Source organism: Schistocerca nitens, chromosome 5, assembly GCF_023898315.1.
Source record: "Schistocerca nitens isolate TAMUIC-IGC-003100 chromosome 5, iqSchNite1.1, whole genome shotgun sequence".
NCBI classification, from domain to species: Eukaryota; Metazoa; Arthropoda; class Insecta; order Orthoptera; family Acrididae; genus Schistocerca; species Schistocerca nitens.
In genome coordinates this window covers 461,869,040-461,870,204 of record NC_064618.1, presented here as the reverse complement: position 1 = coordinate 461,870,204, position 1,165 = coordinate 461,869,040, and the positions used below count along the sequence as shown (strand labels likewise).

At 45.6% G+C, this 1,165-nt stretch overlaps 1 non-coding gene across 1 annotated transcript; it reads right to left on the bottom strand.

Annotated features, from left to right (window-relative positions):
- Nucleotides 1-814: 814 nt before the first annotated feature.
- Nucleotides 815-887, bottom strand: Trnat-agu (transfer RNA threonine (anticodon AGU)). The gene has a single exon. It is a non-coding gene; the product is annotated as a tRNA-Thr (tRNA).
- Nucleotides 888-1,165: the final 278 nt, after the last annotated feature.

Below are 1,165 nucleotides of genomic sequence, written 5' to 3'. Positions count from 1 at the left end.
CGCGATTCCGAACTGAAGCGCCTAGAACCGCTCGGCCACAGCGGCCGGCATTTTCAGTTGTTGCTGTAATTTTAAATTTAGTTTGTTGTGTATGACTTCATGCACAATGGCAATTTCTCCAAGCAAACGAAGACTCATTAAAAATAATGCAGCAAGAATTAGAGTCCAGCTGATACAATAGCAACTAGGATGAGGCTCACTGTCCCAAGCACGAACGATGGAGTCATAGCGATGAGGCTGCAAGTGCAAGAGGGGCGAGTTACCGCCAGCTGCCGTCCTGTATTGCAGCGGCAGAGGGCGCTCGTAGTCCAGAGTAGCTGGAGCTGTGGCTCAACAGGCGCGCACAGTCGAGTCCGCCAGATACGGTGAGACCGCTGTCAGAAGGAAACTTGCAATGCAACTGCTATGAAATTTTGGAAATTTGTCGTAAGGTCTTGTGTGACCAAACTGCTGAGGTCATCGGTCCCTTAACTTTCCAACTACTTAATCTAACTTAATCTAACTTAAACTAACTTACACTAAGGACAACACACACACACACACCCATACTCGAGGGAGGACTCGAACCTCCGACGGGGGGGAGCCGCGAGGACCGTGACAAGGCGCCTCAGACCGCTCGGATAACCCGCGCGGCTATTGCTATCACACCTGTGCATTAGCACTGCTATGTGACACCATGCATTGTGTTTTTTCAACATGAAAGAAAGAATTCTATAATTAGTGCATCAACATAACTTTTATTATGACGCAAAGGATATACAGGCATTGGCTGTCAGTGAGCATTGATTGAAATCAGTGGGGAAAGCTGGAAATTTGTGCCGGACTGGGATTTGAACCCAGGTCTCCTGCTTACTAGGCAGTTGCTCTGACCACTGGGCCATCCAGATATATTGATCATCGCACCTGCACTGTCTACCCTAGCATGCCTCCCTTCAGACCTAAATTCTCAACTTACCACCCACTACTAATGTAGTGCCCCTTTGTATTCATTCATTTATTTATTTATTTTCAAGACTAGGTCTCACATGGGGCAATACCCTATTCGTCAACTTCTAATTCTTTGTTTGGCTACAAAAATTAAGATACAAATCTTTTGTGTAATTTATAGTAAGTGTTTTTTCATTCCCCTCAAACGGTTGACCAAAATTCAACATGGATGATGCAA